Source organism: Octopus sinensis, linkage group LG3 (assembly GCF_006345805.1).
Source record: "Octopus sinensis linkage group LG3, ASM634580v1, whole genome shotgun sequence".
Lineage (NCBI taxonomy): Eukaryota > Metazoa > Mollusca > Cephalopoda > Octopoda > Octopodidae > Octopus > Octopus sinensis.
In genome coordinates this window covers 25,194,896-25,211,590 of record NC_042999.1, presented here as the reverse complement: position 1 = coordinate 25,211,590, position 16,695 = coordinate 25,194,896, and positions in this window count along the sequence as shown.

Sequence of the window (16,695 nt, the reverse complement as noted above, 5' to 3'; positions counted from 1 at the left end):
TCATCTGTCTGTGTCACAAAGTCACAAAAAGGAAGGAGTGCTTTTTCGAAATCATCCAAACAGTAACTGAATAAAGTTTGGACGAATGTCTGTCTTTTTATTTTACATTTAGAGAAAGGAAATTTTCGCGCAAAATATTTACCATGGGGTAGCACAAAACACAGGTTAGACTGAGGGTGGGTATAGCTTGTTGCTTTTATAAAGTAATGAAGATGGGTGTTAAGCGCACGACTAGTAAGAAATAATGTGTGGTTGGTAGGGGTTAGCATGCACATGCAAGTCTTTATGAGGTTTCAGGACCACAAGGCCATACTGGAGTTGTGTTTCATTGTCGGCACGTAATCCAAAGAATTAACGTTTACTTTACATGACAAAAAGCTACTTAAGTTTTCTCTGTTCAAAAGGATTGGGGGCAGATAGTTGTAGCTCCTGTTGCAATCCCGGGGATGGCCGACGATCCTGCTTTGTCCTTTGTCTCAGTAGCGAATGGCATCAAAGTAACTTCTCTCAGTGTAGGCTCTCAGAGAAACTCATCTTTTGCTCCGTCTGAGAGGAATCAAATGCAACCTGATGGGAATGGAAAATAGTGGAGAGAAAAAAGAAAAATGAATAATTAACGAGATCTGCGAGACACATAAAATATGTGACGCGCCCCGAGTCATCCTAACGAGTAGGCTACTACTTATGTGTATGTCTGGGTGGGTGGAGAGTAACTATAATGTTATGCAATTAGTTCAATCATATCTTGTTTAAATCATTCTGGGATCTTTTCGGTTTGAACGGCAGTTTTTACTAGCGGTGTCATATGAAATTGCCACCCATAATTATGACCCTAGTATCGATCTCTTGCATTTCAATCTGTTTTAGGGTTAGGGTTAGATAGGGAGAGTTAGGGTTAGGGTTAAGGGTGGGGGAAGGGTATCTTTTTTTCTTCACAAATGTAAATAAATCCAATCTGTTTCTTAAACGAGGGACATAGTCATACGGCAGAGAATGTTTTTTAACTCAATAGACGTCAGTGATTGGTTGAAATTGCAGAAATTGAAGAAAAAAAACTACAAATATCTTACAAACTATAGAATTTTCTCAATAAAGCCAAGAGAAAAAGATGTTTTATAAACACATTCTATCAGTATACAAAGTTTAAAGTTTTTTAGTTACCTAGAAATTATGTTAAAAACTGCCGTTCAAACCGACATTTTTCTATCTATTCGACAATTTTAACTTCGTCTCATGTATAACAACCCTATGTCTTTCCAATTTCTCCGCATTTATCTTTTTCCTTCAGCACAGTCATCTATTGTATTTGAGAGTAAAATATTCATGCCGTTCTTTTCAGTAACGTGCAGGGAAAAATAAATTTTGATAAAAAAATAAAGCAAACTTTATTATTCCTTACGTTGCATCTATTAGTTAAATGAATAAGTTTTTAAAAAATCAATTCTTTTTTTTATTTCGTTCCTTGAAATAAATTACTTGAAAATCACCGGGGTAAGAATTCATTTTATTCTTCCACTGCAATACAAACACGACAGAGTATATGAGAGTTGTCAGGCTTCCGTTCGCATAAAATATATTCTTAATCGATGAGTTATTCGGGGAAAGCGTACAGGATTATTGTGGCGCTTTACAATCTAGATTTTAGCTATATCCAAAATATTGGCAACAGAAGAAATGATTGCATTGTATTGCATTGTAGCAGAAACAATTATAATACAGCGTTAACTAAAACATAAGATTCCATTATAGACGACATATTTCAAACACATTTAGAAAAGAGATTTTCCAGTATTGCATAAAAACGTTGTACCTGCAGTAGCATTATCAATATCTTAAGTTTTCTTGATTTCACAAATAATTACGTAGAAAACAAACAAGGAAACATCCTAAGTTAAAGTAGCATACGTAATAGTGCCAATATATCACAAGTTAGTTGGGATGGATTGCAGGTAGTGGAAGGCAGATGTTCAAGTTATTCTAGAGTGCTCCGACGATACTCAGCAACTCAGGGCCCCATGAACTAATTCACTCAGAACGTGTCGATGAGTTTTTTCCTCTTCAGAGCAATTATATGTTGCGCTCAGAATGGCAAATAGACACAAAACTAGTGTTAACCGAGAATTGAAACCGCATAACTAACATAGCATGTTGAGAGTTTAACATGTAATATCAGTAGACATTAATATATCTACATTAACATAAGGCGACGAGCTGGCAGAAACGTTAGCACGCCGGGTAAAATGCGTAGCCGTATTTCGTCTGCCGTTACGTTCTGAGTTCAAATTCCGCCGAGGTCGACTTTGCCTTTCATCCTTTCGGGGTCGATAAATTAAGTTCCAGTTACGCACTGGGGGTCAATATAATCGACTTAATCCGTTTGTCTGTTCTTGCTTGTCCTCTCTGTGTTTAGCCCCTTATGGGTAGTAAAGAAATACGTATTTCGTCTGCCGTTACGTTCTGAGTTCAAATTCACCCGAGGTTGACTTTGCCTTTCATCCTTTCGGGACCGATAAATTAAGTACGAGTTACGCACTGGGGTCGATGTAATCGACTTAATCCGTTTGTCTGTCCTTGTTTGTCCTCTCTGTGTTTAGCCCCTTGTAGGTAGTAAAGAAATACGTATTTCGTCTGCCGTAACGTTCTGAGTTCAAATTCACCCGAGGTCGACTTTGCCTTTCATCCTTTCGGGATCGATAAATTAAGTACTGGGGTCGATATAATCGACTTAATCCGTTTGTCTGTCCTTGTTTGTCCTTTCTGTGTTTAGCCCCTTGTGGGTAGTAAAGAAATACGTATTTCGTCTGCTGTTACGTTCTGAGTTCAAATTCCGCCGTGGTTGACTTTGCCTTTCATCCTTTCGGGATCGATAAATTAAGTACGAGTTACGCACTGGGGTCGATGTAATTTACTTAATCCGTTTGTCTGCCCTTGTTTGACCCCTCTGTGATTAGCTCCTTGCGGGTAGTAAAGAAATATATATCTACATTAACATATCTTCTCTCAAGGAATATGTTAATCTCTCGACATGTCATGTTAGTGTTTGAATGATTGATTGATTAATGTTAACATGTAGTTGGTGTGCCCGTGTGTTATGGTGATATTAGAGCTGGGTTAGAAGGGTCATTGTAACAAATCAGAAGTAGCCGATACTAGCCTCACCTTTTTAATTGTTGACTAGTTTCTACTGGTTTATAACCGACTTATCTAAAATATTTGTTCATGCTTGTTATACGGGGGAAATGGCCAGATTACAGCTAATTGTGAAGAACACGAATAACAGACGCTGATTATGTTAATGTCCATATGATTACATTCACACATACATAAATACATTCACACATACACACATACATACATACATAAATACATACATACATACATACATATACACATTCATACATAAATGTATACACACACACACATGCACATCTACTTTTGTGTATGTATCTGAGTACGTGCTAAAATGTATTTTGAATTCCCTAAATTCTCCCCCTTAAGAAGACGTTGGTTCATAATGCAGAAAGAATGCCTGAAACAAGCTGAAGATTAAAGATTAGATCGTATAACTTTATTATAACTTCATTTTCATTAACTACTGATTATATCGCAAATTTATATCCGCAACTATTCCAAATTATACAAACCTACATTTTATTTTATTTTATTTTATTTTATTTTATTTTATAACAGCACTTTAGTTTTAACCTCTTGGAATTTCAAGTCAACCGACACGTATCTTAATCTAAACTAGAATACTGGTTTTTTTTTTTTTTGTAACATATCTTGCGCTGCCAATAAATAAACCTTGTTAGTCATGCAACTGAAAATTCTATAAAGTCAGATTATTAAATGTCTAATCAAAAATCAGAATAAGTCTCATTTTGCTAACATGGGATTATTAAATCATTAAGAATTTCAATAGTGTGCATTATAAAAGATTGTTATTCTCTGTATGGAGAGCATTATATAAGATAAACTGAGGGTCCTTAAGACAACAAATGACTCGTTCTGTCAATGGAATTTTAGTCGCTCTGTCAATGGAGATTTAGTCGAACAAATCGATCCTAGAACTTATATTTTTATGTCTGGTATTAATTCTATCGGTCAGGGATGTACACTAAGAGACGTACACAAAGCAACACCACTTAGCAAGCGAGATAGCGAAATGGAGGTACAAATATAAACACAAAAACAAACACATAGATATACACACACACACACACACACACACACACAGAGATAGATATATAACGGTCTTCTTACACCGCCAGTCTATCAAATCCACTGATTTGACATTGATTGACATTGATTGACATTGATTGGTCCGAGGCTGCAATAGAAGACACTTTCCCAAGGTGTCACGCAGTGGGACTTAACCCAGAACCTGAATGCATGTGTTTGAGAAACAAATCTCTTGTCACAGAGCCATAACTGAGCCCATGCAGAGATCACAAATTAAAATAAGAGATTGCAAACAAATAGGATTCAGTAATAATGCAGATGCATATGCAGGTAAGAAACATCCAGTTTTTATGGTTTTTCGTCCTATTTTAATTTAGCGATCACGCAGCACAACGCATCATGAAAAAACAACGTTCATAATCAACTGTTCCTAAATATCAGGTTGGTGCAAAAGTAATGTCCGATTTAAAGATCTAAGGTAAAAATGTATAAACCAATGACTATGGAAATATGTATTCATTAACATATTCTCCATTGCTTTCAATGACCTCATTCCACCTTTCAACAACCTTATAAATGCCTCGCTTGTAAAATTCTGTAGGTTTAGAACCAAAATATTAATCCAACTCATTTTCAATTTCTTCTCTTGTTGTTAAAATGGTTCTGTAGTCCTCGGAACAAATGATAATCAGAAGGAGCAAGGTCAGGAGAATATGGAGGATAAAGCAGTATTTCCCAACCAAGTTCTTCCAAGATAGTTTTGGTCAGTCGAGCTGTGTGAGGACGAGCATTATCGTGATGGGAGATGACACCCTTTCTGTTAACCAAAGATGATCGCTTTTGGCTTAGAACTGTTTTCAAACGATGAAGGTGCTCGCAGTAAAGATTATCAATAATTGTTAGGTTGTTGTCCAGCAGTTCATAATGGATTACTTCTTTAATATCCCACCATACACTCAACATGATCTTCTTTGGATGAAATCCTGCGCTCGGTTGTTGAACTGGCCGTCCTCCTCGACTGATCAAAGAATGGCGGCGTTTAACATTATGTTAAAGAATCCACTTCTCATCTCCTGTAACAAGCCTGTCTAAAAATGTTGCTTGAAAGTGTCGCAAAAGCAATGATTGACAACAAGCAGCACGCTGTTATCGATTCTCTAGAGACAACTCATGAGGGACCCATTTTCCATCCCTGAAACCTTTTCATGTTTCAAAATGTTGCTTACTTTTTACTCAGCCTGATATATACATATATATATATATATGTATACATACACACACACACACACACACACCACACACACACACACACACACACATATATATATATATATATATATATATATATTATATATATATATATATATATATATATATATATACAAGGAAAAATAGTTTCCTTTATAGAGATGGAAAACCTCCAAATTTCCAGTAGCCGAGAAAAATTTTCGCAACTCAAAAGGGTATTATTTAAAATACATAAATTAAAAGAAAATGGAAATTTACGATTAACATATTCTGAATATAATTTATTAACATAATATTATATTACAATAATAATATTATATTATATGAATACAAATACAAATATTAATCCTATAAATTGTTTCGATTCATACCCAATAATGAATTTGTGAAAAATTCATATGTATGGGTATAAATCTCATTAGTGAAATATTTGACAAAATTAGATAAAATTACATGTAAGGGTTGTTAAATCGTAGAATAGACTGTATTAAATAGGTCTGTAAGCGTGAGCGTCAATAATTTAAATAATAAAAATAAAAAATTCAGACATATAAAATACATAAAAAATAAATAAAAACTAGTATAACGTCCATAAATATTCGTGTGCACTTTTAGTAATACTAATATAAAAATATTTCTGCCCATTAATTTTTATATATAAAATAAATCTGAATTATATGCTAAGGATTTATGACGGAGTAGGAAATATCCTCTTTTATTCATCATACTATTAAGAAAAGATACATAATTTATTCAGACAAAATATTCAGAAAAATTCGTTAATTTCACAAAAAAAAACAACGCGTAATTAATCATGACTAAACAGCAAAACCAATTAATTAAAACAATTTTTCTTCATTAGGCTAATACTGAATAATATAAATTACACCATATTCATTATTTATAATCACCTATATTAAAATAGCAATCAAAATATAGATTACGTAGTTTTATTAAGAAAATAACTTTCGAAAAAAATGAAAGCATAAATATACATTATCATAATAACAGAATTACATTATTATAATAATATAAATTTACTAAAGTCAATAAAAAAAAAATTTAATGAGCTATTTATTCATTCAAAAGTTTATTCTAAATACGCCGATATTAAACAATTTTATAAAATTGCGATTATTTATTACCTGAACTAATTAATACAGAATAAATATATAAATTATCGAAAATTTACTGAGTTTTACAGAGGACAATAACTTACAGTAAATCAATATGTTTAAATTTTTTATGGGTATATAATTTCGAAAAAATAGAAGAACAGGATATACACAATATAAATTTACTAAGTATTATACCGTCTACGATAAATATTTGTATACGCATAATTTTTTTAAAATATATAATTATGTGCAGATATAATCATTATTTTTAATAACTATTACAAATAAATAAATAAAAAAATAGAAATTTACTTAGCTTTTCAGAGAAAAATAAACCACTGTAAATCGAAGTTTATAAACTTATATTTCCATACTTTTGAAAAGACAGAAACGGAAATTCGTTATATGACAATATAAATGTTTTAAATCACTATATGGTATGTTATAAATTTATTTGTATATTATTATTATTAAATTTGATTTAAATGCTTATAATCATTTAAGATGAAATAAGAACAATATAATTTTAAATCTTTTACTTTAATTCAACTACGAATATACTCATATAATTTTATACTTAAGATAAATACATTATAGTATTAGTAAATATTAATCTAATACTAGACAACTAAATTATATATAATACTAAATTTGTTTAATAATACGCTGAAGTATTATAGATATCCATATTAATATACTAATTTAAACTTACTAATCAGTTGGTTCAAATAAAAAACTTTCTCCAAAATTCAATTATATAAAAACATGTGCATCACGTTATAAAGAAGGGGAATGGTCACAAGGAAAACTGTGTTAACGTCATCATCCATAACTTCAAAATTTTACCATAACATTATGCTTATGTTAATGTATTTGATTTCTTATTTGTATATAAATTCAAGTATATAGAGAGCGATGCTCACATATGCATCTATCTATCTATCTATATATATATATATAATATATATATATATATATATATATATATATATATATATATATATAATATATATATATATATATATATATATATATACATATACACATACATATATATAGACTTATATACACACATATACATACATATAGATACATTCACACATCCACATACACACACACGCACAAACACACACATATATATATATATATATACTGGGTTGGCAACTAAGTTCCCGCCGTTTTTTTTTTTATTTTGGAATTTATTGCGTTTTTAAATGTTGGAATATATTCTTTTCGAGAATTCTATTTTTGAATCATTTTGGTATCTATTTTGTTTTGCTTTTTTTTTCTAGTTAATTTTAGATAATTTTTGTTTATTTTCAGATCATTAAAATGGAATATCAAGTTAAGAAAAACGAGCATTTTCGACACCTCCTATTTGCTTTTATTCAAGGTTCTAAGGCCGCAAAAGCTGCTCGCGACGCTTGTACTGCGTATGGAGAGGGTGCCATAGCTGAGAGAACCTCTCGTGATATGTATGTCAAGTTCAAAAATGGAAATTTTGATCTCTAAGACGCACCGCGTTGAGTTCGATGAAGAGCGATTAAACCAACGTCTGCACGAAAATTCTCGTCAAACGATAAGATAACTGGCAGAGAAAATGGAATGCTCCCACACTGCTATAGAGAAGCATCTTCACTCGATGGGAAAGGTTCAGAAGTTTGGAGCATGGGTTCCGCATGCTTTAAGTGACAACAACAAAAATCAACGAGCCACATTCTCCGCTGGTTTGCTTGCTCATCCCCGCTCAACTCATGGACACAAGCAACGATTTCTTTACCGAATCGTTACTGGCAACGAAAAATGGTGCCTGTACATCAATATGAATCAGCGTGAGGAATGGCATAGCCCCAATAAACAAGTGAGACCGCGCGTGAAACAAGGCATTCATCCGCGCAAAACGATGTTCAATAGATGGAACCACTCAACACGGTTATTCACGGCAGCATGGTGTTCTTCTCCTGCACAACACCCACCCTCATATCGCCAATATGACCAAGGAAGCCATTCAAACGCAAGGCTGGGAAGTGCTGCTACACATGCCCTACTCTCCTGACAGACAGACAGACAGACAGACAGACAGACAGACAGACAGATAGGTTGGTTGGTAGGTAGGTGTTGCAACGTAAATTGTTAGGTACAATAAATAAGATAATCAGACAACAGTAACAACAATGTAACAAATTAACAAATCTCTTTACGAATCAACAATCAATATTCCTTGAGAACTAACCAACCAGCACCTCCTAACTTCACTGCGAATTGACACGAACCTCACTCGACTCCGAACTCTGAACTCTCGAACTCACTCGGATATTTACTATTTATACTTTACTCAGGCCAGTCTATCTCTCGCACAACATCTCCACTTTTGAGATTTCGACTACTGTGAGAACTTCTTTTATTTTTTCTTTCCAGCACCTCTCCCTCTTTTTCTGTTTTTAACCATTGTATTTTAATTGTTGCCCGACTTTTAAGGTAGTCTTGATCGCTGCGCACAGCACTTTTTTTGTTTTACTTTTATAATTTAATATCTTTTTCGTTTAGGTATTACTTCCATATATTCAGTCTGTTTTCGTTTTCTACGGGGTTCAATATCTCTTGGTGCTGGCACTTCAAGCATATCATAGAAGACTTCTATTGGTATTATCCTCCGTTTTTCTGTATATCTCATCTTTAACTGGTTATGGTTCTCTTATGTTCCAAACGTTGTCCTTTAATTAAATACATCATGTTACCTAATCTTTTGATTGCACAGGCATCCCACCAACCTTCTTTACCATATTGGTATTTTTTAAGTTTATCTCCTACTTCGAAATGTTTTGTAATATTTCCTGTATTTCCTTGAAATGCATTTTTTCGTCTTTCCTTTATATGAATCGATTATATTATACGCATAAACATTAACTCTGCTGGTGACTTTCCTGAATTAGTATTTGGATTTGGCGTTATTCTATATACTCTCAAAATGTTGTTAGTGCCTCGTCATTATCTAACTCGTTCCTAGCTTTTCTTAGAGCTCTTTTGAACGCGTCGACAAATCTTTCTGCTTGTCCATTTGACCTCGGGTGGTAGGGTGCAATAAATATATGCTTTATGGCATGTATTTTGCATAAATTTCTTAATTCATAACCCGTGAATTGTGTTCCATTATCCGAGACTATCGTGTCTGGAATACTGTATCGGTTGCAGTTTTAACGACGAAGACTTTTGCCTTGCATGTTTTCCCTCGAAATGTGACACTAGTCCACATTTCGCCTATGAAATGTACTTTGTCGCCTGTCACGCTACGAGCAGATTTCGCTATTTTACTCAACACAGGTCTCCCTATGTTCTTGCATGTGTCCATATTCATTATTAAAATATTACTTCCAGTATCCAATTGAAGTTTAATATGTATTCCATTTATTTTTACGTGTACGAATTTTCTTATTTCAAGTCGATTTTTGGTTCCGCTGACTGCACTCTAGGATTTTTAACGTTTGATCTTCGTAATTTTGTTCTGCAGTGTGAACTCTTGCGACCAATTCTTTTGCAACTGTAACATTTTTTATTTTTAAAAGGACAGTCTTTTCTGAAATGTATGCGCCCACATCCATAACATGGATTAGGATTCGGCGTTCTTTTTTGGTTGTGCTTTTCCGGTCGGCATATTTGTATCTTTGAAGAATCCTTTTCTTGAATTTTTTTCTACAATGTGTTTCAGGTTTAGCATCTTTTGACATTCTTCTGCCACGGACTGTAAGGTTAGATCTCGGTTCGCTTGTTCCAATTTAGAAAGAATTCTTCTCCGAATTTCTGTATCTTCGCTTACTGTAAGACCTCGTACATCTCAGGTGTAAGACACTTAAACATCTCAAGTGTAAGTTCTTTGAGTTTAAAGCTTCCATACATCCTGTTGGCTGTTCCGACGTATGTGATATAATCATCTTCTTTTTTCGTTATATTCCGACACTCCATTTGAGTGTTAAATATAGAAGTTTTATCCTCGAATATATTAGACAGTAATTCTATTCACATTATTTATATTTGACGGATATTTGTCCTCATCTTTTTTGTTGTTAACACAACGTTTCGGCTGATATACCCTCCAGCCTTCATCAGGTGTCTTGGGGGAAATTACGAACCCGGGTTCTCATTCCTAAGGTATTTTTCGATGTTGCTGTTATTATTATTATTATTATTATTATTATCATTATTATTATTATTATTATTATTATTATTATTATTATTATTGAGGTAACAGCCTGGAATCGAACTCGGAATCTTGGGGTTAGTAGCCCGCGCTCTTAACCACTACGCCATATTCCCGTGGTTAAGAGCGCGAGCTACTAACCCCAAGATTCCGAGTTCGATTCCAGGCTGTTACCTCAATAATAATAATAATAATAATAATAATAATAACAGCAACATCGAAAAATGAGAACCCAGATTCGAAATTTCCCCCAAGACACCTGATGAAGACTGGAGGGTATATCAGCCGAAAAGTTGTGTTAACAACAAACAAGATGAGGACAAATATCCGTCAAATGTAAATAATGTAAATAAACATGTTAAATAACCTACGTGAGCTTCGAAACCCTCGTCGCCAGAGGCAAAGTAATTTGTTATGTACAATAAATAAGATCATCAGACAACCGTAAAAATTATACAACAAACTACCAAATCTCTTTACTAATCAACAATCAATATTCCTTGTGAGCTAATCAACCGTCACCTTCCGATCCCACTGCGGACTAACACGAACTGCACTCGACTCCTAACTCTCAACTCTCGAACTCACTCGGATCCTTACTATTTATACTTTTCTTGGACCAGTCTATTTCTCGCAAGGGGGGCGTCGTAACTCTCATCACAACAGTATGTTTGTATGTATGTATCTATGTATGTATGTATTCGAGTCAGGTCACTTTCGAGTGCTACTGGTAACATGTAACCCAGTACAACCTGTTGCATGGTCGAGTCGTCGGCGACTAAACCGGCAACCCCACCAAGCTTTCTTGGTGAGGAGGGTGTTTATTGGACACCCTGCAAGTTGAGAAACGAAACCCGTCAAAGAGCGGAGGAACTCTTGAGAGTCAACGGCCATCCAATAAATGTGTAATTTTTTTTTCTTAAGACTTAAGGCTGTATCACGCATGGGGACATAGGAATAATCGAACTGAATACCCGATCGCCCGGTTAAACCATTGGGAATGAAGGACTTCTAGGAGAAGGTAACTCAGTGGTTACCGATGATGTTGACTTGTTCTTCTTTTCGGATTATGACTGCTGTTGCTTAGAGAGTGGGATTGACTCAGTGCACAGCCTTTCCTCACTTTAAACAAAAACTTACACATGCATTGCACGATTACAATTAAGCTTCGTGCAATGGCCATACTCGATAAGGAGGGGGCAGCCACCACCATGTATGTATGTATGTATATATGTATGTATGTATGTATGTACGTATGTATGTATGTATGTATGTATGTATGTATGTATGTATGTATGTATGTATGTATGTATGTATGTATGTATGGTCTATGGAGTTGTAAGCTCATACATATTTTCTTGTGAATGATGTCATGAATATGTGCTATACATATACATCTGTGTAGTTAGGTAATCCAGTATAAGTTCATGAAAGTAAATATCTTTAATGTATAATGTACACATGAAGTATATTGTACATATAACCAATATCCAAAACATGCCCAGCTTGGATGGGTGGCAATGTGAGTAGAAGTGATGATCATGCTTGAAATTTCGAAGTATGAAGTGTTTCTTGTGCAAGCAAGAAACAATTGGGAAATGCGCCTCGTATGCATAGGTAGCTACGGATATAGATAGGTAGATAGATAGATAGATAGATAGATAGATAGATAGATAGATAGATAGATAGATAGATAGGTAGGTAGGTAGGTAGGTAGGTAGGTAGGTAGGTAGGTAGGTAGGTAGATATAGATAGATAGATAGATAGATAGATAGATAGATAGATAGATAGATAGATAGATAGATAGATAGATAGATAGATAGATAGATAGATGATTGATAGAGAGAGAGAGAGATATATATAGATAGATAGATAGATAGATAGATAGATAGATAGATAGATAGATAGATAGATAGATAGACAGACAGACAGACAGACAGACAGAAGACAGATAGATAGATAGATAATAGACGACAGACAGACAGACAGAGACAGACAGATAGATAGATAGATAGATAGATAGATAGATAGATAGATAGATAGATAGATAGATAGATAGATAGATAGATATGTTTCTTTATTAGCCACACAGGGCTGCACACAGATAGAACAAATTACAAGGTAGAGCTTTTCTTTTGAAGGGTTAAAAAAAAGGGAAGGGGGGAGTTTCGATCAAAAGGGATCGTAAAAGGAGAGAAAGAGGACAAAAAAGGGGGGGTTAAAAAAAAAGGGGGAGAGGAAAAAAAAATTGATCAATAGGGATCGTTATCACAGAAATGTCAATATGAAGTGTAAAGGGGAGGACAGGTGAGGTTTACCCGTGGAAAGAAAAGCCTACGGAAAAGACCACGGTAACCTCGGTCAATGAAGTCACATTTTATATTTCTTTTTTTTTTTTTTTTTTGCAAATAAGCAACTCTCTGTTTTCGATTTCTGGGTTCATAGGACTATGCTCAAGGTGGTTTCGTCATTCATACGTGCCATTCTTGCTACATTCACCCATCTTTTTTAAAACATTCGCTAGACAAAACTTGCCTCTCTACTCTCACTTTTTTCTTCAAGTGATACTTGAAGAAGTTGATGAGAGATTGACCAGAGGAAGTGTTTGTCTCTAATCCTTTCAGACGCGTCCACCAGATACATTCTTTCGCCATAGCCACAAGTATGATAAAAAAGCTCTTCCTTCCCGTTTGAAGGAAGGAGGCGTGACAATATTGACGATAGACTCAGCTGATAAACCGACTCGTCCCACACGTGACAGCAGTTGTTCGACATAAGCCCACAGGTCGGAAATTGTTGGACACTGAACGAGTGCGTGCAGAACGGTTTCGTCGCTCTGACCGCATCTCGGGCAGGTCGGCCCCGTGTTTCTCGAGCCGTGTCTGTAGAGCTTATCCCGAACGGGTAGCGCTTCTCGGTAGCACCGCCAGGCCAGGGATCTCTGGAAGTTGTCCATGGGCCCTGGCCCGAAAGTCGTCCTGAACAGGCGGGTCAGGTACCTCGTCGACGTCCAGGTTCGCCCCGAGCTCGTCGTCGTACCTCCCCTCCACTAAACCCCTATAGAATGCTTTGGTTGTGTTGAAGTCACTTAAGGTCGGCAGAGTTGCTTGAGAGCAACGCGACACTCGCGGTGCCATTCGCCCTTCCTCGGCCTCTTTTTGATCCACGACTGCAGTTCGGTCATGGAGACGAGCTGCGGGAATGCGTGCCTCACAAACGGCGACCACACCTGTTCACCGTCGTCTACATAGAGCCAGAAATGTCGCAGTCTCAGCGCGTGTCTGCGCATCATCAACCACGGCATGCCCAGCCTTCCTTTTAACGGGTGTTGACAGCAAATGGATCGCCTGACCATCGGGACGCATCCTTTCCACAAGAAGCGAAAGAGGATGCGTTATAGTTTGGTGATGGTAGGGTCGGGACAAGGTACGACGGTCAGGCGGTAGTAGATGACGGACGCGATGTACGTGTTCGCCACCTCCGCTCGACCTTTTAGGGACAGTTTCCTCTCGGCCCATTGCGGGCGAGAGTGACCACCCTACTCGTTATCTCGTTCCAGTTCTTCTCCACTTGGAGGTCCGGACCAACCAGACCCCGAGCAACTCAACCGGGCCGTCGGTCCAGCGTCCCACGACGGAGGCGCTGGTGGACGGCATGGGCTTGCTTCTCCAGGTGCCTAGTCGCAAGCCCACTGACTTTTCCCGGTTGATTTTCGCTCCTGTCACCGCTTCGTAGTTTTTCAGTGTCTCGCCGACCAGCTCGATGTGCTCGTGGCTAGACACTATGACGGTGACGTCGTCCGCGTATGCAGACACGCTCGTCCCGCATCCAATTCTCGTGGGATGCCCCTTAGAGTCGCCAGCTTCCGCAGTAGTGGCTCAAGAGTCAATACGTATAGAAGCACCGAGAGGCGCATCCCTGACGGACCGAACGTGCAATGTCGAAAGGTCTCGATAGATGTCCATTTACGCGAATTACCGAACGGATGCCTCTGTACAAGGCAGCTATCCAGCCGCGGAAGACGGGACCGAAACCAGCCGCTCTCAGGACTGCCTCCAAGTATCGATGGTCTACCTTATCAAAGGCTTTCGATTGATCCAAGTTGATCAGGGCCCCACCCATGCCAGGTTCGTTAACTACCCTGTCTATGATGTAGCGCATCAGATGGAGGTTGTCATGGATGGTCCGGCCTGGCACGGCGCATGTTTGCGCCTTGTCGACCAGTTTTTCTGATGACAAGCGCCAACCTCTTGGCTAGCACCTTGGCCAAAATTTTCAAGTCTGCATTAAGCAGAGTGATGGGCCTAAAGTTATCTATTACATTTCCCTTGTTTAGATCTTTCTTCAGCAGTGTTACGGCTCCTCGGCTCACAAAACCAGGAATGCTCCCGTTTTGCTGCCAGTTGCAGTACACCGCCGCCAAGAGATCTCCAAACAAGTCTGGCATACAATTGTAAAGCTCGTAGGGTAGACCATCCAAACCCGGTGATTTGTCCCTCGAGCATTCTGCCATCGCTTCCCGCACTTTCGAGATAGATAGATAGATAGATAGATAGATAGATAGATAGATAGATAGATAGATAGATAGATAGATAGATAGATAGATGGATGGATGGATGGATGGATGGATGGATGGATGGATGGACAGATAGAGAGAGAGAGAGAGAGAGAGAAAGAAAGACAGATAGGCAGACAGGCAGACAGGCAGACAGACTGTCAGGTACATAAATACATTGTACATACACACGCACACACAACACACACATACGTTTTGAGAATTATTTTTCTTTCTTTCGTCTACCCATTCATTTCATTAAATATAATTGTAAATGTCTTCGGTAGGAGAAATTCAACATATTTGTTTATTGAATACATTTATGGTTTTCCGTATTGTCAATTACTAGCGCGCTCCTACAGGTGTCTGTTTGTACATCAAAATGTATTTGTGAATGTCTGTGTGTGTGTGTGTGTGTGTTTGTGTGTTTGTGTGCATGTGTGTGTGTGTGTTTGTGTACATGTGTGTGTGTTTGTATGTGGGTGTGTAATTGTGTGTGTGTGTGAGTGTGTTTGTGTACATGTGTTTGTGTGGCTGTGTGTGTGCGTGTCTGAAAAAGTGGGCGTTAGTAACGACATATTTGTTATAAGATCTTTTCTAAGCTTCTTTTATAACTATTTGATTATAAGCTCATATATGTATGGAAGATTGTTTGCTTCTTTGTATATTTTCATCTATGTATGTATATATATATATATAATATATATATATATATATATATATATATATATATATATATATATATATATATATATATATATATATATATATATATATATAAATGAATATACACATACGAAAATATATTTAATATATGTATGCGTGTGTGTGTCTGTGCGCATATATGTAAGCTATAAATACATATACTTCATAAAAATATATGTATATATATGCACTGACGTATGTATCTATGTATGTAAGTATGTATGTATTTGGGTATGTATGTATGTATGTATGTATATATGTACGTATACACGTATGTATGAATGTATGTATGAATGTATGTATTAAATATGTGTGTGTGTGTGTGTGTGTGTGTGTGTGTGTGTGTGTGTGCACGCATGGAACAATGCGTGACTGGGTGGAGAATCAGATTACAAGTTTTCGTGATTTTTACTCAATGAAAAGTATCACGTTGTGAATATATAATGACTCCACATATTAAGCAATAAAATTTATTTTAATTTTTGAGTAAAATGTGAGCCGTGTATGTCAGCCCTGAAACGTTTTACTCTCCATACCTTGCGCACACACAGACACGTGCACTCAGACGCACGCCTATATATATTTTCATATATACACTCATAATACATACATACACAAATAGCGTATGTATGTACACATACATAACACACAATCAGCGTACATATATGCGATATCATATATACACATCTCTG